Genomic DNA, 21153 nt, shown 5'->3' with positions numbered 1-21153 from the left:
TGAAACTAGTGTTTAACGGCTGTGAGAGTACTGGCATGATTCCTTACAACATATATCTGTGTGTGTACTGTATTTATGTGTGTGTGTGTGTGTGTGTGTGTGTGTGTGTGTCTGTGTCTGTGTATGTGTTTGTGTATGTGGGGGCGTGTGTGTGTTTGTGTGTGTGTGTGTTTGTGTATGTGTGTGCATGTGTGTGTGTGTGTGTGTGTGTGTGTGTGTGTGTGTGTGTAGTTCATTGGTCACGTTTTGACATGGATGTGGATGCAAGTATCTTGCTGATAACGTTCTGAGCAAAAGGCAGTCAGGGATAGTGCATCATTGTGAATATTTCCTTTGTGTATAAGTATACCCGTAGTGTGCAACTAAGGGTAAAGCGGGGCTCACACACAGGTGGAGCAAGCGGAGCAAGGGTGGAGTAGGCTGCACCAGGCGGAGAGATGACGCTACTTCCGTTGCAGGAGTGGAGAAAGTTGTGTGTGCGGTGCGGAGCAAGGAATAGGACCATTTAGGAACCTACGCTAATTATGATGACGCGAGCTTCCATTCAAATTAACTTAGGCAACGATGGTTCGATGACGTCATCCAATAGTCACATCACAGAAGGAAATGTACAAATGCTGAACGTAGGCCATTTTAGCTCGACTTATTAGACAGATAGGCTTGAGGAGAATGATAATAACAAAGTTATTAACAGAATGCAGACCTCAATGATCGTGAGAACGCACAATACACCACTAAACAGTTCCGACGTTTACATGGAACAAAGAAGGAAAATCACGTGACCGCACAGACCCCTCTCATTGGCTGCGTCATTTTTTCGAGGAAACAAATCGTCTGCAACACAGCTGTGCGCATGTTCTGCGACTGACGAGTCAGACACTTGTTTATTTTGTTGTTTTGTCGATGTAAGTTCAGCGATTATCGATTTTAACGATGGCATGTCACTGCCCGATGATTGATTGTGACAACGGAAGCTACCGTCTTCAAAATGGAAAGCTAAACTTTGCAAAATTCAGTCCGACCAGGTTCCACACGAGTCTGTGGCCAACCACCGTTCAGGTAAGCGCAACACTGTAACAGTTCTTGATCAACTTATTTTATTGCCTGACATTCATGCGATTTATTGGTTTTTTCTGCAAATTCCATAGCATGATTACAAAATCGTTTAGCTAGACCTGCATTTATACAGCTTTGAACGTTACAAAAACTGCACTGCAGTGTTTGAATCTGCCGTGCATGAGGTCAAAATATTTGGCTCACTTTCTGTGTCGGTGTGTTTCCGTTTCTTGTTTTTTTTGTTTTACTTCATGTTGTTAGAGCATGGCTGTGATTAAAAAGCAATAAAAATTGCTTTGTAGAGCCATAAATTGTTAAATCTGATATGCATCTGTCTGTTTTCAACAGCTTGCATCCGCATCCAACACACAAGAAGAAACCAGCACAACGATATTAAAGTGGATTCGACTCATCAGCCGTGTAGACACATTTTAACAGCAGACGGAAGGCACAAGCTTTTTTCACCTGCAAAAGATGCAAGGGTTTGTTCTCTACACTTTCTTGATGGCACACCAACTGCAGAGATTTCTTTCCCAACACAAAACTTGGGATACCCTGGATTTCAACACAGAGTAAGTTTTTAAAAAAAATAATTTTCTTGTTATATTTTGTGTGTGTACGCAGTAAAGAAGATGGGAAGGTGTTGAATGTATTTGTTCACACATGCTGCTTCTAGTATCACTATGATGTGTCTGTGCCTTACAGCTTGAGTGATTTAATTGACTTTTCGTCTGTTCGTGTGTTCTGAAATCTGAACAAGAATGAATGTGGGAAGCCAAGCTAAGTTTTATGTGGGTGGTTTGTTTCCAGAGTGCGATTTGATCAACATTAGGAGAGCTCTCCATAGAAGCCAAAGGAACAAAAACAAGTGTACCGGGGAATTCACAGAGGGAGTTCTGTATTGCACTGAAAATGACTACAGTGGGTCCAAATGACCATGCACCTTTATAAGTTGAAGTTGGGGGCATTGAACCCAAACGGACAACATATGTGGAGAACCCTGCATGAAGATGTAATACTACCATAAATACTGACAGAATGAACCCTGTTTGGCAATGTTTCAGACAGCCAGAGTGCTGATAGACATACCCCGACCAAAGCACCGGCTAGGCAGAAGAAAATGGGCAATGCGAGATCTGGAATTCCAGTTTGAGGCGTGCCAGGCCAAAGGATCATCAAGGGAGAGGAATGGTGTGCACAGCTAGTTGATTGCCAGAAAAGTGTGACTCTGGCCCTGAACAAGACCCATTCGCGACGGAAACATTTCTGGGTGCTCTTGTTTTTGCTTATTTCTTGATATTTTTTTGTGTATAAGCAGATGCCAACTTAATGCACACCCGTTATGCGCAATCTTATTGCAATGAGTAAGCTGACTAAGGAGAACAATAGACTGAAGAGACAAGTGAGTGTGTTCAAACTACAGATTGCAAACATGGCTATGAAAAAGAACGCAGACAGAAAAAATACATGGTTATTCAGAAATCTGATTTCTCGCAGAACATATCATATTGCACTGGTATAGCCACGACTAGTCTCTTCCAATTAAATCATGTTTTTAGTGTCACCCTTTGTAACAAGAAGATGGCAGGAAAAAGTCAACAATTCTAAAAATACAAGAATTTTTAGCGATCAACCAATGAGTATTGACCCTAAACGTTATAGTATAGATGAGATGTTGTTTATGCAACAGAGACGATGATTAGACCTTAAGGATCTAGCCTATCGGTTTCGCTAATATAGGTAGAATAAAGTACATGTCACCAGAGTAGCCAAGAGCAACCTTTAACAATTTACTGGTTTGTTTTCATTTGTTTGAATGTTTCTCTCTTCTTCCTGCGCACAGTCTTCTCTCCATTTCATGTCACCTGTGCATACCATAACATTTTCTGAGAAAAAATGTTTGTTTGGCTCACATTTTGTGTGTGTCTTTATTGATGTTCGTATGATGCAATGAGTATGTCAGAACAAAATCTGAGTTCTCGTACTTTGAAATGGAGAATGAGAGACAAGACAAAGCATTACAGCACAAAGTCAAACATATCAGCACTTGCAAACAAAATGCACACAATACAGTCAGCTCAAAAAACTTTACTTATGTTGATAAACGTTATCACTAGCAGCAGATCAAATCTGATGACTTCATCCACTTGGCAATGAACATATTGGGAAGAAATATATCTAGTTTCATATATTTATATATATATACCAAAAACACACATGTAGTACAGTAAAAGTCATATCTATAATGGTGTACACAGGAACCTTCCTTTTCAGAACTCCAAACAATAATCTGATAAAAAAAATTCCAGTACAGAAAAAGAGGGAGTCTTAAAATGTAGGAAAACTTACATAGGTTTTGACAAGACAAACATTTATATTTTAGATGCGACCCACCCTACTACCTTTCAGGCTGAAAACTTACAGAAACGAAGCAGCTGTTCAACAATGTTGCTCTGCCCATTACATGTGTAAAGCACAGGGGCGGATCAGTTGCTTTGTAAGGGGGGGGCACTTTGAATCGAAAGTGAATGTGATGGGCCGCCCGAATTTGCTAGGGGGGTCCGGGGGCATGCCCCCCTGGAAATTTGTTTTGCCCAAAGAAGCAAAATGGTGCCATCTGGTGCCATTTGAACTTAGAAATGGTCATAGAATCAGCATAGAAAAATCTTTTTTTTTCTTCTTCTTTTTTTTCTTCTTTTTTTTCGGGGGGGGGGGGGGGGGCACGTGCCCCCTGTGCCCCCCCCCCTCGTCCGCCCCTGAAAGAGTAGAGCTTAATGCCTGGATCTGGCAAAGCATTTACATGAGTTGACAAATTGTTGAAATAAGAGTCGTCAGGATTGTTTACTTTGTGGAAGGGTTGCTCTCCTTGTTTATCTGTGTGGTTTCATAGTTAAGAGGAAAAAGCTGTTCTGTTAATACCGCTTTCCCTACTTCTACTAGTTCCTCCTGTTGCTGCCTGTATCAAAACGGGAAACAGGATTGGATTACTTTGGGAACAAGAGGTTGTGATGGCTGGCTCTGGGAAACAGGTGGTTGTGATGGCTGACTATTGGAGACACCTAGAAGTCTCTTTCTGATTTTGACAAAGATGCAATCAGGGGCTTCCTCCTCCACAATGACTTGCAGCCTGTTGCACATGGTCAAAACCCTGCCAAAAGGGAAAAAAATAAAATAATCAATATGAGAAAGAGACAGGAGACAACAACTTTTACTAAAGCATCATTTAGGACAATTTACCAAGTTGTACATAACAAATTGCTCACAAATTTGAGTGCAACTTGCATGAAGAGCATTTGCAGGGATGGCCAGATCTCAAAATCTTCACTTGCCAGACAGGCGGGTCATTTCAAGAAAGTCCAGTCCACCAAAAAGAATTGCTTGCCGGGTACAAACCCCAGTTGCTATAACTGCATTGTTTATAACGTTTTGAAACTAGAGTATTACAACCAGAAGTGTTGCATTTGACGAGAATTTTCACTAGCCAACCAGGTGAGTTGCCAAGCGGTTTTAACTAGCACAGCGGATTTTTTGTACTCGCCCCTGGTCATTAGTCAGATCAGATGATTTGACCATCCCTGAGTTTAGAAAGTCTGTTCAGTCATTGCTGATTAACTGTATCACTATCAGTATCACTGCACTTTTTTTTTTAAAATTATATGTATATAACATATATTGCTGACAGCGACAGGCATAATTTTAGTGTGAATTAATACTAGTATGCTGTTTTTTTCAGATTTTGACACATTCCCTGTTCACTGAAACCAAAATGTTGTTAGGCCACACAAACCATCTTGCAATTCAACTTGAACCATTCTCTTGTTCAAAAGTAAAGTGCAAGGTTTCCTACCTGTAAGCCTTTCCTCCTTAAAACTCGTTGACGAGGCGATGCATGAGGTCGAGCTCACACTCACAGGCAGCCGGTGATGAAGACGCTTGGCCACAGGAATCGCCCATCTTGCTGCCTTTCAATCCAGTTGTGATGATGAATGGATAAGGATAAACTTGAGCACACCTTTCACATACAACTTCTGCTTGTACTCCCGAAGAAGCACCCTCTCTGCATTTTCTGCTTCACGGTCAACAGGAATCCCATCTCCCAAGTTCCAAAGCAGGAAAAGCTCTAAAACAAAAAGGCCTTGAGATCAAATCACAGTTTTTCGCACCTGTGGAAGGCATTCTTTTTCACCCCTCATCACCATTTTGTATGTAAACTTACAAAATACTCACTGACTCAGCTTGGGGTAAGCTTAGCAGCTATACAAACTGGCAGTGGCAACTTAGTATGCATGTTTGTTGTTTCTAAAAAATCTAACCCACACGTCAGATTGAAAATGGAAAACTTTAGCATACACTATCGCAACATGTATGCATCACGAATCGGAATATAGTTATGCTTCATAGTAAGTTAGATTCCGTGGACAGATCAACGGCACTTATTCAAGTTTTTGACTTTAATCAACTGAAAAGTTACAGATTTACAGAAGTTGCTTTTTGACTCACATGCGAAGCAAAAGTGAGTCTATGTACTCACCCGAGTCGTCCGTCCGTCCGAAAAACTTTAACGTTGGATATTTCTTGGACACTATTCAGTCTATCAGTACCAAATTTGGCAAGATGGTGTATGATGACAAGGCCCCAAAAAACATACATAGCATCTTGACCTTGCTTCAAGGTCAAGGTCGCAGGGGCCATAAATGTTGCCTAAAAAACAGCTATTTTTCCCATTTTCTCTGAAGTTTTTGAGATTCAATACCTCACCTATATATGATATATAGGGCAAAGTAAGACCCATCTTTTGATACCAGTTTGGTTTACCTTGCGTCAAGGTCACAGGAGCTCTTCAAAGTTGGATTGTATACATATTTTGAAGTGACCTTGACCCTGAACTATGGAAGATAACTGTTTCAAACTTAAAAATTATGTGGGGCACATGTTATGCTTTCATCATGAGACACATTCGGTCACATATGATCAAGGTCAAGGTCACTTTGACCCTTATGAAATGTGACCAAAATAAGGTAGTGAACCACTAAAAGTGACCATATCTCATGGTAGAAAGAGCCAATAAGCACCATTGTACTTCCTATGTCTTGAATTAACAGCTTTGTGTTGCATGACCTTGGATGACCTTGACCTTGGGTCAAGGTCACAGGTATTTTAATAGGAAAAATGTGTAAAGCATGTGAGTCGTATGGGCTTTGCCCTTCTTGTTTGAAAATATTACAATGCACGCGAAAGCGATCTGTTCAATATATAAACAAGTCACGTAAGGCGAAAATACAACATTTAGTCAAGTAGCTGTCGAACTCACAGAATGAAACTGAACGCAATGCAACGCAGCAAGACCGTATACTCGTAGCATCGTCAGTCCGGGCTTCGTCGAAGATTACTTGACCAAAATTTCAACCAATTTGGTTGAAAAATGAGAGCGTGACAGTGCCGCCTCAACTTTCACGAAAAGCCGGATATGACGTCATCAAAGACATTTATCAAAAAAATGTTCGGGGATATCATACCCAGGAACTCTCATGGAAAATTTCATAAATATCGGTCCAGTAGTTTGGTCTGAATCGCTCTACACGCACGCACGCATGCACGCACACACATACACCACGACCCTCGTTTCGATTCCCCCTCTATGTTAAAACATTTAGTCAAAACTTTTTTCTTTTTTTTTCCCCTTACACCTGTTCCTTGTCCCGGTGTGCACTCACGCCGCCCCGTCCCTGCACTCACTGTTCCATGCACATCTGAATTTCGTTCCGCTGCCAGACTTGTCGATTTTACAGACGCTCCAGGGAGGGATGTCGGGTCGCTGCGGTAGGCTACCCTCGGAAGATGACACTGCACTTCTGCTGAGTCACTTCGACGGTGTTCAGTAGTGGGTCTGTCCCGAGCTAACGGACGCAGCCCACTACCTACTATGCCCCCTACTAACGACATTGACAGCTAAGTCGCGGAGCCAGACTGAGTGAGGGTCCCCTCCAGAGAGCAGACCGCCACCACGTCCCTCCGTCGACCCCCCCAGAACGTCACACGTTGAGGACTGACAGCAGAAGTACTATTCAGGGAAGGATCGAACAGGAACACTGAGACCAAGGTCACCATGAGAGCTCCGGGCATGAAGGGCCACAAGAGCAAGGACACTTTATAATTTTGGATGATTAATGAGATGAGGATGATTATAATGATGATGCTATGGATTTCCAATTTGGTTTGAGACTACGTGACAGGGCAGCACTCTACGCTTACTGTCATAATATATCCTGGTGTCAACCAGGCCCGAGAACTGCCGCACCTGCGGTGTTGGTCAGGTAAACAGAACCTGAGCTCCCTCAAAGTTGCATTCGTTAAGTGAATGACACTCGGCTGTGTGATTCCAGCCTTCCCATAGGAACCATAGCACTTCCACTCTGGGTAGGAGCCGACCGCAGCCCAAAAAACCCACATGACCCTGATGGGATTCGAACCCACGACCTCCCGGCCCACAGCCCGATGCGCTAACCACTGCGCTACGGGGGCCGGTATTGTCAAAACTTGACTAAATGTAAAAAGCAGATGTGGTATGAGACAGTAAGTAAGAGAGTATTAATATATCCTACACACTGTACTTTGCATACCTCACCAAACCTTGATCTCTTCCAAAGCCTTGTGCAATTTCATATGTCAATTTAAGCAAAGAGACGTCACTCTAGTAAGTATGGGGTGACATAATAGTTATAAAATTATCCAAAGGGAAAAAGCTGTCAAATTTATCAGGAACCAATATGCCGTTTGACTTAAAAATACATTTTTACAAAACCAGTATACATATGATTTAATTTGAAACATTATGAATATGAATTCATTACCTTGTAGTTTGGTTGTGGGACAATATGTCCAGATGGCGACTTGAAATCCCTCGTTGAATTTAATGCACTGGATTCATTCTGTGGTATGGCATATGTCAATTTTAAGTGAAAAAACAAACAAACCACACAGACATACACACTCACAAGAAACTTAGTGCACATCGAAGCATCAGAACACAGAGCAATACATGGATACATTGGAACCAAGGACTACTTTAGTAGTCCTTGATTGGAACCCATCATTTATCAGTACTATCACTTTTGCATAAAGCACACTTTTGTGCAGCAGAACAAAAATAATAATTTTGCGGGATATGATAATTATCTAATTCAGTGTTAATTTAACTTTCAAAAATAATATGTATCATTGAGTTCGTCAATAATAATTTCAACAAGAAGAGCAAACGCTCGATCGAGTCACTTTCGCAGTTCTGAATATTATATGAGGCATCAGATGGACAGGAAGAAATTGCTATTCACAACACAATGCATACCTGAAGCATACCTGTGACCTTGAAAAAGGTCAAAGGTCACCAAAGCAGACGTCAAAGTGTAGAGGTCACTGGGAGTCACGTTCACATAAAATTTGAGCCCGGTCACTTTTATAGTTTCCGAGAAAAGCCCAACGTTAAGTTGTGTGTTGCCGAACAGAAAAGGCTAGTTATCTCCCTTGTTTTTCTGATAACGTTCGTAAAAGGCTACAGATGTAAATACTTTGATGTAAAGAATAATCCTACAAAGTTTCAATCACATCCGATGAACTTTGTCAAAGATATAAAATGTCTAATTTTTCCTTTGACGCTGACCTGTGACCTTGAAAAAGGTCAAAGGTCAACGAAACCATCGTTAAAGTGTAGAGGTCATTGGAGGTCACGACTAAACAAAATATGAGCCCGATCGCTTTGATAGTTTCCGAGAAAAGTCCAACGTTAAGGTGGTGTCTACGGACGGCCGGCCGGCCGGCCGGCCGGCCGGCCGGCCGGCCGGACAGACTAACACTGACCGATTACATAGAGTCACTTTTTCTCAAGTGACTCAAAAAGTAAGTCAGAAACAATAACAAATGAACACAAATGAACATAATAAATACCTGAAAAAGCGACTTTCTTGCTGCAGATTTACCACTGTGGTTGTCTGCTATTGCCTATTTAAAAAAAAGGGGTAAAATATGTAGAGGTTACACGCCGAGTCTCAGTGATTATCAAAAATAATGGTCGAAGTTAGCGGATCATGAAAAATGCGAGCTTTAGCGAGCTTTTTCATGACCGCGAACTGAGACCATTATTTTTTATAATCACTGAGACGAGGTGTGTAACCTCTTTATTCCTCCTTTCTTCAGTTATTCAAAGAAAAGAGGAGGTTTTTTGCGAAAGTTTGATCGAATCCTTTTCACTCAACCAGTCAACCTGCGCAGGCGATCGATTAATGCGCGGTTGTATAGTTCCGTGCAAATCATTCCATTCTGTTAACACTTCTTGTCAGTTTTCCTATTTTGGACTAAAAATCAAGTACACAGATATGCTGTTATTCTGCTGTGGCGGCAAAGGCAGATATTGTGTGTTTTGTATATGTTTTGGTATCGCGTAGGATAATAATCTTTCGTCAAATGGGACTAGCAGACGAACTTTTGCACCCGTGTTCCAACGTTAAAAACTGTATGCAGTTCAGTTTTCTGGGGAAAATAGTGTATGAAACCGCTTTATCTTGTTTAAATTGATGAGATGTGTGCATTTGGTTGCGTGTGATCTGTTTATTAAATGAAATATTGTTGAAAACTGACCGTCGGATTGCAGTCTGTTGTCGAAGAAACTGAGTGAAAAGAAGGGGAACTACTCTTGTCGCTAGACAAAGTATGAGTTACTTGCCTTGGGAAATTGCTTGTGATGAACGGCTTGAGCGGCACGGCAGATGAGATTCAGAAAACAACCAAACTCATGGATTTTATATGGAGATTCATGTGTTCAGGCCTGTAGTTGTTAATTTAAATGCGGTATGTTTGTATTGTTTGCTCCAGAGATGTATACTTCGTACATTAGAGCGTTCGGAACTTTTCAGTCGCAAAAAGTAGTACCGAAACAGAACAACCTCTCAACCCATTGCACTATCGAGGATTCAGGCTGTTGCTGGGTCGTTATTTGTTTGGTTGCTGGGTCATTATCGAAAAATAACTACCCCTACAAGTTTACAGAGGTAAAGAAGCAGAGGGGGGAATAAAGGTAGTTAATATACCATTAGCTTAACCGAGCGCTGGTGTAGCAATGTCCGAATTCTTCGGATGTCAGCTTTCTCACTCGATATATACTTGAGACTGAAATAGCTGTTCCCTAGACAAATTAAAGAAGTAAACTTATAAGGATAAAAAGCATGTCAGTTTCTTGCAAGTCAAGGAAAATTGTGGTGAGATTGAACATATTGCAACCCATAACATTGAGTGGTTATGTCCCTTAGATTGAAGATGAATCAAATTTCAATTTAAAAAAATTGGTTTGACAAATTTGTTCCCATAAATCTAATGTCAGAACTATCAGAGGGTGGTTGAAATTAACCACATGCTTTAATTCTGTTATTCTAGGGAGAAAATATCCCGCGATACCATGGATGCACGGAGCTGTAACTTAATATACGTAACATATACATACCACAATAGCTGTTAATAACATTTATACCTGGCGTTTTGCAGTAGGCGTCTCTCCTGTTGGTGACCTGTGTGCCCTCTTTGTCCCAGATTTGTCCTCTGACCAAAACGATGGGCTTCTTTCATCCTGTGGTACGACACAGTTAGATATGTTACCAGCGGCACAACATTCTATCCTGATGCGTTTTGTTGTTTCATGTGTTGTGCTTAAGTATTGTGATTGTAGTGTAAATGTGTTTTTTTCTTCTTCCAAGAACATAGTATTATGCATTTGAACAGTAGTACATGAGGGAAGGGGATTGTCAGTATGGAGTTTATGAGATATGTACATTAGGCTTGTTCATGTCCTACTTATAGGCGCGTGTCACGTTTCAATATATCACTTAAGGTGATTATGAACCGGTTAATTACTACTAATTAACTAACCACACCACGATCCACTCTCGCAGTCATACAATTAAATAGAGTCAACAAAAGTATAAGTTTCAGACGCCTGTTTATGTATAAACTCTCCACCTCCCTCGAGCCTTCACTCAAAATATGTTCCTTTTACGTTCTCAACACGTAAAAAAACCAGTGTTCACTGACAAAATGCCAGTAGTATGTAGAAAATTATAGTAACACGCTGAACCCGTGTAAATACAGTCAAATGAGAATGTTCTGTTCGAAAAGCTCTAGTTCGTGCAGGTGTCACACACCCCACGTTGTCACTACTCCAATGAAATCACAGATACGAAAAGACAACGGTGGTCAACGGGGTGCGTACGACATGGTGCACTTAGCTTTATCTCTGCTGCTGCTGCTTAGCCGGTATGCTGGTTAGCCGGTTCGCTGGTTAGCCGGTCCGCTGGTTAGCCGGTCTCCTGGTTAGCGTAGCTTCAACAGGTCCCGCCAAAGTCAGCCGTGCAGATGTTACAGGAACTCGAAACGAACGAATCGGATCGAACGAACGAACGAACGAAGGCTGCAAACAGAAAGCATCGGTGCACTAAACATGTCAGCTACCCCTCACCCACCACCTTAAAACATGTCATCTTTAAATATCTCATCGAGCACGTGGGCCTGCACAAAACGGACTTTTTACAACAACAAAACAGCCATTTTCCGTCCTTCTCTCCCTATCTGCAAAAACCATATACAGATTAGTATTTTAGCGTCACAGAGAGTAAATTATGCGCTAACCTGGAAAGAACAACAGAGAGTATTTCGTTCCACAACACAGACTCATCAACAGCGTTAAATAATGATTTATTACCTCAAAAGCCTATGATTGTACTCTCAATGGAAGCAAAGTCCGCCTCCTCCCTGGAACAGTCTCTGTTCGTCAACAGTGACCAAAAACCTCCAGAACCCCTTGTCGAATCCTTATGCGAAAGCCATCGCCGACGAAGGAAATGTTGACGACTTGTCCTCAGCAAAACATGTGGCAGTGGAAGTTCCCCTAGAGTGCCGAATATAATATTCGGTGAAAAACCATCATACTCTAGAAACTGTATTAGATCCTTCCCCTTCTGCCGCTGGGTGTCAAGTGCCCCGTACTCGTGTCTCTGTCAGACAACCTAGCCAAATACACGTGACTGACCTTGTCACAAAACCAGTCCAGCTATACACAATTCTGCCTCCCCAAGCAGAAAAAAGACACGAGAAACTCAATCCGTGAAAATCCCGTGCGCGCTGTCAGCGAAAAACCGTCAGCCCTATGATAGCAGAAACCCGCACTGTGAAGCTCGTGCGTTTCAAAACATCCGTGCTCGTAGAGCACTGTCAGCAAACTCTGCTGTGTCCAATATCACGCACAGGCGCTTTCTATCATAACCGACCAAGAACAGGCACTCCACTGAGTGACACTTTCTTGGTCTCTGTCACCCGATCGTGACACACCTCCCCTCTTCAAGACGAAACCTCGGTTTCGCTCACAGTCATGTTCTCCTCTACAGCCCGAGAGAGAAAGTCAGCTCCAACATTGTTGGCGCCCGGAATGACGCGTACCGTGAATTGGTACGGTTGGAGAATCAACGCCCAGCGCATAAGTCTGGCGTTTGCCAACCTTGCAACCTGAAGATATTGCAGAGGTTGATGGTCCGTCTCCAGACAGAAAGGTCGTCCGTACAGGTACGCTTCGAACTTCTGGATGCCCCAGACAATGGCGAGACACTCGCGTTCAACCGTTGCATACGCTGCCTCGGCCGAGGTCAGCTTACGGCTGGCAAAGCAAACAGGGTGCAAAAACCCCTCTGTCTCCTGAAGCAACACTGCCCCAAGTCCCTTCCCTGAAGCGTCTGTCCTCAGCACGAAGTCCTTGTTCAGGTCTGGTAGTCGGAGAATAGGCTGACTGGTGAGTCGCCTCTTCAGGGTGTTGAATGCGGAGCTGCATTCCTCAGTCCACACTACAACGGTCGGTTGTAGTTTCTTGGTAAGGTTGGTCAGTGGTAGTGCGATTTCGGCAAAGTGCGGGATGAAGCGTCTGTAGAAGCTGGCTAGGCCCAGGAAAGACCTGACTTCTTTCTTCGTGCGCGGTGGCTCCGCCTCCCGAATCTTCTGGATCTTGTCGTCCTCTGGAACGAGCAATCCCTCGCCGACAACATGACCCAGGAAAGACAATTCCCGAAATCCCAAGTAGCACTTGGACGGTTTAGCTCCCAGATTTCCGTCCTTCAACCTTCCGAACACGTCGCGCAGGGCGTCGAGATGTTCAGTCCATGTCTCTGTCGCGATCAGCACATCGTCGATGAAACTGCTGATGTCCTCGCGCTTCAATGGTTCCAAAAGTTTCCTCATCATGCGAGTGAAGACGGCACCTGCATTCTGTAGACCAAAAGGCATGACTGTCCACTGGAACTGGCCGAATGGAGTGGTAAATGCAGTCTTTGGGCGATCTTCCTCGGCAACTGGAATTTGCCAGTATCCCTTGGTGAGGTCCAGTTTGGAAAAGTACTTGGCCTTGGCCAAGTGACTGAAGAGGTAGTCCACATCAGGCATGGGTTCCGCGTCAAACGCCGTAATCTTGTTCAGCTTCCGGTAGTCGACACAGAACCTGACGCGTCCATCCTTCTTCTTCACAAGCACAATTGGTGAACTGTAGGGAGAGTTCGCTGGCTCGATGACGCCCAACTTCGTCATGTCGGCGATTTCCTTCCTGACCACCTCCTTCTGGGCATGAGGCATGGGATACTGCTTCGTCCTCACTGGCTGTTTCTCCAGCAAGTCGAAGGTAAACTCCTCTAGATGCGTCTGAAGTGGTATGTCTGTAAGGACCCGTGCTGCATCCTTCAGGATCTCTTGCAGGTCCGCCTGCTGGTCGTCCCCAAGATCAGGTGAGATGTGCACGTCCGTGTGATCCTCACTAGCCTCCAGCGGACAAACTGGTACACGTCCTCCTCCCTGTTCTTCCGTTGTCTCGTCCATCACGACAGCAACTGCTTCTGTCACTTTGTCCTTTTCCCCGTAGGCAGTCCTTTCTATGTAGGCGCGCAGCAGGTTGGCGTGGTACAGGCGTGCTTTCCCGTTCATGACAATCCTGTAGTCGTTCTGGCCCACTTTCGCTGTCACCTCAAAAGGTCCTTGCCACTGCAGTTGTAGCTTGTTGTGTTTGACAGGTAGAAGTAGCAACACCCGTTCTCCAATCTTGAAGCTGCGCGGCCGTGCCTTGCGGTCGAATCCTCGCGCGTAACGCTGTGCTGCTCTTCCCAGGTTCTCTTGAGCCAGTTTGCAGGTCTCTTCAATCCTGTTCCTGAGTTCTACGATGTAGGTCGCTGTCGTCTGCACCTCCTCGTCAGCTTCTTCGTCTGTCCAAGCCTGACGCAGGATAGCCATGGGACCGCGTACCTGTCTGCCGTACAACAACTCAAATGGGGAAAAACCCAAGCTCTCCTGAGGAACCTCGCGGTATGCAAAAAGCAATGCTGGGATGTACCTGTCCCACGTGCGTGGTTTCTCCTGAGCTAGTTTCCTCAGCATGGTCTTCAAGGTGCCATTGAACCTTTCCACCAGTCCGTTGCACTGAGCATGGTAAGGAGTGGTGAAGTGCTGCTCCAGTGATAGCAGTCGTGCTGCCTCCGCCATCACTCCTCCCGTGAACTGCGTGCCTCTGTCGGTGAGTACCTCTGATGGAATTCCCAGCCGGGACCACATAGTAACCAGAGCCTCAGCTACTCGCGTGGCTTCAATCGATTTCAGAGGGATCGCCTCTGGGTATCGAGTAGCGTAGTCCACCATGGTCAAAATGTATCTGTTTCCGTCCTCAGACGCAGGCAAGATGGGCCCGATGATGTCCACTGCGACCCGACGAAAGGGTTCGTCGATGAGCGGCATCTTCTCTAAGGGGACCTTCCTCACCCTTCCTTTGGCAACCACCTTCTGGCACTTATCGCAGGACGCACAGAAACGTCGGACATCCGTGCAGATGCCTGGCCAGTAAAAGTGGCGCCAGACACGATCCGTGGTCTTCTTGGTACCAAGATGACCTCCCAGAATCGAGTCGTGTGCCGTTGCCATGACACCCTCGCGAAACTCGCGAGGCACGACAACCTGTTTGAATGTACCTTCTTGGTTGCTGAACTCCCGGTAGAGCAACTTCTTGTCCCTGAGGAACCTTGACCTCCCATGCTTCCCGCTCAGCTTCACCTTCCCCGACTTCGCGTGCTCCCGAGGAGTAGCTAAGGTCGGGTCAGATTCCTGAGCCTTCGCGAGAAGCGCGGGGGTCACGTTCCCCAGGGCAGCTCGTGCAGCAGGTAGGGGTTTGAGAGGTTTGTCCTCTCGCTCCGCCTGTGCCCGCGTGAGCACTGAAATGACGTCGGGAGACCGGTAAACGGGAACCTCCCTGGTGACGCCGTCCACAAACTGAACCCGGTTTCCAATGAGCAAGTCGCATGGAGGATCGTCCATGACGACGGCCACAATGGTCCCCGTGAACAACGGTGTTACGACCTTGATCACTGCCGTGTTCAAATCGCAAGCGTGAGATGCCTCGGCCATTCTCACCCTGATGCTGTCTCCTGTGTAGGCCATAGCTGGAACTAGACTCGCCCGAACCACTATCATGTCTGCCCCTGTGTCCCGCAGACCTTCGCCCTTCACTCCGTTAACATACACGTTGCAGTGGGGCTGGAAATGTTTCCTGGAGCACGGAACGCAGAGTTGTGGGATGGTGCATGAGCTCGTGACGTCCCTGAACTCCTCACTGCCAACGAAGTGAACGCCCTTCTGGTCAGCCTGTCTCCTGTGGCAGTCCTTCTTCACGTGGCCCCGCTTGTTGCAGTAGTAACACTGGATGTCAGATCTGGAACTCGATCCCTTGTGTCCCTGATCGTCCTTCCCGTCCTTGGGTCCTGAAGAACCCGAATTTCCCGATTTTCCTGGCCGTGAGCCTGAAGATTTGCCGGAGATCGCCTGGGCGTCCTCGTGTACTCTGATCCAGTCGGCTGCTTCCTGAGTAGTCTTAGGCTGGTGTTCCTGCACAAAGGTCACCACCTCAGGTCGCAGGCTGGACATCAGTTGCTCCATGACGATGAGGTCGGCAAGGTCGTCGACGGTCCAGTCCTTTTCGGCCATCTCCACCCAGCGCCGCAGGTAGAGATTAAGGCGTGCCACAAACTGATGACTCAGCTCGCCGCTCAGCCTCTTGCTGTTACGCAGACGTCTTCTGTAGGCTTCCGCAGTCAGGTTGAAGCGCTGGAGTAACGCCTTCTTTAGTGCCTGATAGTTTCTCGCCTCGTCGTCCTCCAAAGCGTTGTAGAGCTGCAATGCGCGTCCTTTCAAGCAGGTGCTAAGGCGGCTAGCCCACGTGGCCTCTTCCCACTTCTGGTCCGATGCAATGCGCTCAAACCGGCGTAAAAAGTCGTCGAGCTCGTCCTTGTCATCGTCGAACGTCGGCAGTCTCGTACGGTCGGCAACAAACGTCGGCGCGCTAGCCTGAGTAAGCGTACCCTTCTCTGCCTGTAGCCTAGCTAGTTCCAGCTGGTGATCGCGTTCCGCCTGTTTGTCCTGTCGGTCACGTTCGGCCTGTCGTTCCTGTCTCTCAAGTTCAGCCTGTTCTTTCTCTTTCCGTTCTTGTCTGTCACGTTCATCTTTCTCTTTCTTTTCTTGTCTGTCTCGTTCATCTTTCTCTTTCCGTTCTTGTCTGTCACGTTCGTCTTGTCGTTCCTGTCTCTCACGTTCGTCTTTCTCTTTCTTGTCCTGTCTGTCCCGTTCGGCCTGTCGTTCTTGTCTGTCAAGCTCTTCTTTTCTCGTCTGTCGCTCTATGTCTTCCTTACGTTCTAACTCCTTGCGCTTAAGCAAACTACGCGCTCTAACGCGTGCGTCTCGCTCTGTCTGTTCCTCGCTACCAGGAGTCTCAAAAGTTAATCTCTTCGTAGGAGATCCCCCTGTAGCCATGGTTAGTTTAGCAAAGCTTTATCACAAAAGTAAGTCTAACGCAGCTATAGCTAGAACACGCGGTGATGAAAGCGGTGGATACAAAAATCCAGCAACCAGAAAATGCAGAAGAAAAATCCAAACGGTGTAGAACAAATCGCGTAGCCTACTTTATGGCTGCTTTTTGCGGTGAAACAAAGTGTTTCCCACAGCCGTGGCCTACTTTATCGGCTGCTTTTGGCGGTGAAACAGAGTGTCTCCCACAGCCTTGGTTAGGACAGAAGTCCTCGGACCCTTCCCCCCCAAAATTCCAACAAAGTCAAAATATGGAGAAAAATCCAAGTAAAACAAGACTATAGAAATGTAACCTGTTACAGAATGCGAAACAACAATGTAGAGAAAACTGAGTAAAACGAATAACAAATCCGCTAACCCCGCTCAGCTCTCTGCAACGGAAAACTCTGAACGTACAACAACAAAGATTCACAAACAAAGGAAAGGGAGATAATCACAGTTAGCGCATACAATAACTCACAAATTACAATTTACATTTCCTGCAAGATGTGAATCGCTTAAGGTGTGGTATATGATCAAAACTACACAAAAAAGGGTAGCACCAAGCAGAAAATAAGTCGAGCACTGACGAGATTATCTGCTCTTAGTTATCCTTAATTGGTGGGTCTTTATCAGTTGGAAATTAACTGAGTAAATCCCGGCTTGGCCCCCATGTGTCACGTTTCAATATATCACTTAAGGTGATTATGAACCGGTTAATTACTACTAATTAACTAACCACACCACGATCCACTCTCGCAGTCATACAATTAAATAGAGTCAACAAAAGTATAAGTTTCAGACGCCTGTTTATGTATAAACTCTCCACCTCCCTCGAGCCTTCACTCAAAATATGTTCCTTTTACGTTCTCAACACGTAAAAAAACCAGTGTTCACTGACAAAATGCCAGTAGTATGTAGAAAATTATAGGAACACGCTGAACCCGTGTAAATACAGTCAAATGAGAATGTTCTGTTCGAAAAGCTCTAGTTCGTGCAGGTGTCACACACCCCACGTTGTCACTACTCCAATGAAATCACAGATACGAAAAGACAACGGTGGTCAACGGGGTGCGTACGACATGGTGCACTTAGCTTTATCTCTGCTGCTGCTGCTTAGCCGGTATGCTGGTTAGCCGGTTTGCTGGTTAGCCGGTCCGCTGGTTAGCCGGTCTCCTGGTTAGCGTAGCTTCAACAGGTCCCGCCAAAGTCAGCCGTGCAGAGGTTACAGGAACTCGAAACGAACGAATTGGATCGAACGAACGAACGAACGAAGGCTGCAAACAGAAAGCATCGGTGCACTAAACATGTCAGCTACCCCTCACCCACCACCTTAAAACATGTCATCTTTAAATATCTCATCGAGCACGTGGGCCTGCACAAAACGGACTTTTTACAACAACAAAACAGCCATTTTCCGTCCTTCTCTCCCTATCTGCAAAAACCATATACAGATTAGTATTTTAGCGTCACAGAGAGTAAATTATGCGCTAACCTGGAAAGAACAACAGAGAGTATTTCATTCCACAACACAGACTCATCAACAGCGTTAAATAATGATTTATTACCTCAAAAGCCTATGATTGTACTCTCAATGGAAGCAAAGTCCGCCTCCTCCCTGGAACAGTCTCTGTTCGTCAACAGTGACCAAAAACCTCCAGAACCCCTTGTCGAATCCTTATGCGAAAGCCATCGCCGACGAAGGAAATGTTGACGACTTGTCCTCAGCAAAACATGTGGCAGTGGAAGTTCCCCTAGAGTGCCGAATATAATATTCGGTGAAAAACCATCATACTCTAGAAACTGTATTAGATCCTTCCCCTTCTGCCGCTGGGTGTCAAGTGCCCCGTACTCGTGTCTCTGTCAGACAACCTAGCCAAATACACGTGACTGACCTTGTCACAAAACCAGTCCAGCTATACACAATTCTGCCTCCCCAAGCAGAAAAAAGACACGAGAAACTCAATCCGTGAAAATCCCGTGCGCGCTGTCAGCGAAAAACCGTCAGCCCTATGATAGCAGAAACCCGCACTGTGAAGCTCGTGCGTTTCAAAACATCCGTGCTCGTAGAGCACTGTCAGCAAACTCTGCTGTGTCCAATATCACGCACAGGCGCTTTCTATCATAACCGACCAAGAACAGGCACTCCACTGAGTGACACTTTCTTGGTCTCTGTCACCCGATCGTGACAGCGCGCGTGCGTATCTAATGTTGATAAGCAAATTTAGTATGGGAGCAAGTATTTTTGTCTGCTCATACTGACTGTGCTGGCAAAGAGAAAACTGTGAGTAATGAATAACAAGATGAAAATAAAGTTGACTTTCGCACAGAAAATACCATACTACATTCACGCTCTTCAAATGTAAATACACCATATTGACTAGCCCATCAAATCCTGGCTGACATTCTGCCCATAGCTGCTTGTGTGTTTGTGTTTTCATTCTATTTGTATGGGTGGGGTACCATGGAAGCTAGTGTAACAATAGATTCAAAGAAGCTTTGATAATATTTTCACAACAATTTGATTTTACTGTCTATATTTTGTAAAACATAAAGGATTACAACATAAATCAGTGTTGGTTTTGGGTGGTCACAGAAGCCAGTACTTGTTAAGTTGTTATCACTGGAACCCCTAATCAGAAGTTGGTACTGTGGCATGTGTTCATACTGGTGCAGCGGTATATATATGTTACAGTTAATCTGTGAAACCAGGGAATAAATGTATTAACTAGGTAATACATGAATTAACTGACGGAAAAAACCAGTTAATTCATGTATTACCTAAAATATTTTAGTTCATACACGTATTCCCTACTCAGTTTCACAGATTAACTGCAACATATATAATGTGAAAGATAGAGAAAGCTCCTATTTTTGCTTAATTGACATATTTATTTAAAAAAAAAAGATAGAAGTAACTGTTGTAAAAATTGCAATCGTAAAGAAAATGTAATGGCAGTAAACTTGGAAAGCACAGCTAAGGGCAACACTGTAGAATGCACCGCGCGTCTCCAACCACTGTGATCAAAAATAAGTCAACTTGAGTGCGCTATCAATAATTATTTACAATGCTTCAGTTCTACCACAGGTGGAAGGTATCATTCGCTGGACCACCACTATCATAGTCTTACTATGATATTGGTAGTCTTACTATGATAGTGGTAGTCCAGCGAACAATATTTTCCGCCTGTGCTTCAACATCACCAGTGAACACAACCTGGGAAGCAAACATCTAAATCTAATATTTGATTTTGACCTAAATCTTAGTAATTATAGCAGAGAAAAGACTTACCATTCTGCGCATCTGTCATGAATTCCGTACACACAAAACTGATGACAGTTAAGAGTGACATAACTTGAGCCAACGGGAGTGACCAACAGTCGACAGAATAACACTGACAGCCGTCGTCCGAAGGTGGCTGAACGGACGTGAACCTAACGAAAATAAAGCACGTTCAGCAAATCAAATTATAAAACATACACGTAAAATATCAGGTGCTCTTCTGTCATCTGCTCTTCATACTTCATTTTTTTGCACGTAAATCAAACCCTAAATTTTACACTGATCAACGTTGTTCGCTCGAACTAGAGTATGGGGCAGTTGTCTGGGACCCATATATTTAAAACTGGATACCGACAAAATCGAGAAGATTCAACACAAAGCAGCGAGATTTACCTGCAAATATTACAGATCCATGGAGAAAACCCGGTTGCGAGAGATGCTGCAGAGACTGAACTTTAGCACTTGCTGACCGGCGTAGACAACTTCGCCTGACGATGCTGTACAAGATAGCTGGAGGGTTAATACCAGCCATACCCCCAGAAAGTTTTCTCACACCCGCAGAGAAGAACAAGCGGAAAATCAGACCAACAAAGCCTATAACAACTCGAGGCCATTCAAAATTCCAGTGTTAGTGTTAGTCTGCCATTAAACTAACGACAACAAAGAAGGGAAGTAAGCCTGAAGGGGTTTACGGGAGTTGTCTGCCCCATTATCGAAAGATACTTCCGGTTATAACCATCAGAAAACAACAAAATGTGCGTTCTCACGATCATTGATGTCTGCATTCTGTTAATAACTTTGTTATTATCATTCTCCTCAAGCCTATCTGTCTATTAAGTCGAGCTAAAATGGGCTACGTTCAGCATTTGTACATTTCCTTCTGTGATGTGACTATTGGATGACGTCATCGAACCATCGTTGCC

At 44.6% G+C, this 21153-nt stretch overlaps 1 protein-coding gene and 2 long non-coding RNA genes across 7 annotated transcripts in view; 2 read left to right on the top strand and 1 right to left on the bottom strand.

Moving 5' to 3' along the window:
- Positions 1–21153, top strand: part of LOC138976423 (E3 ubiquitin-protein ligase TRIM56-like) — a 91110-nt gene that overhangs the window by 751 nt on the left and 69206 nt on the right. The window lies entirely within an intron of this gene.
- On the top strand, positions 654–2970 carry LOC138976417 (uncharacterized). The gene is made up of 3 exons (XR_011458982.1): positions 654–1059; positions 1405–1628; positions 2121–2970. It is a non-coding gene; the product is annotated as an uncharacterized lncRNA (long non-coding RNA).
- Positions 3769–21005, bottom strand: LOC138976433 (uncharacterized). Of its 3 annotated transcripts, none has more exons than XR_011458993.1 (7): positions 20624–21005; positions 20240–20382; positions 10574–10669; positions 10137–10231; positions 7908–7985; positions 4904–5176; positions 3769–4204 (listed from the first exon to the last, which is right to left on the bottom strand). It is a non-coding gene; the product is annotated as an uncharacterized lncRNA (long non-coding RNA). The 3 variants fall into 3 exon arrangements; XR_011458992.1 differs by lacking the exon at positions 10137–10231 and adding an exon at positions 8998–9051 and having other exon boundaries at positions 20624–21001; XR_011458991.1 differs by lacking the exon at positions 10137–10231 and having other exon boundaries at positions 20624–20993.

This window comes from Littorina saxatilis, linkage group LG9, assembly GCF_037325665.1.
Source record: "Littorina saxatilis isolate snail1 linkage group LG9, US_GU_Lsax_2.0, whole genome shotgun sequence".
NCBI lineage: Eukaryota > Metazoa > Mollusca > Gastropoda > Littorinimorpha > Littorinidae > Littorina > Littorina saxatilis.
This window is presented reverse-complemented; position numbering and strand designations above follow the sequence as displayed.